Genomic DNA, 252 nt, shown 5'->3' on the forward strand with positions numbered 1-252 from the left:
TTGTTTGTGTATAAAACCCAGTGACCATGCAATATGTGCCCTCTTTAATAGCCATCACCAGGCTAACCCATCCCCCCAGCCCCCTCCCCTCTAAAACCCCAGTTTGTTTCATGGAGTCCATAGTCTCTCATGGTTCGTCTCCCCCTCCGATTTCCCCCCTTCATTTTTCCCTTTCTACTTTTTTTTTTTAACATATAATGTATTATTTGTTTCAGAGGTACAGGTCTGTGATTCAACAGTCTTACACAATTC

The sequence above is a fragment of the Leptonychotes weddellii genome, chromosome 15, assembly GCF_054177405.1.
Source record: "Leptonychotes weddellii isolate Sample4059 chromosome 15, ASM5417740v2, whole genome shotgun sequence".
Lineage (NCBI taxonomy): Eukaryota > Metazoa > Chordata > Mammalia > Carnivora > Phocidae > Leptonychotes > Leptonychotes weddellii.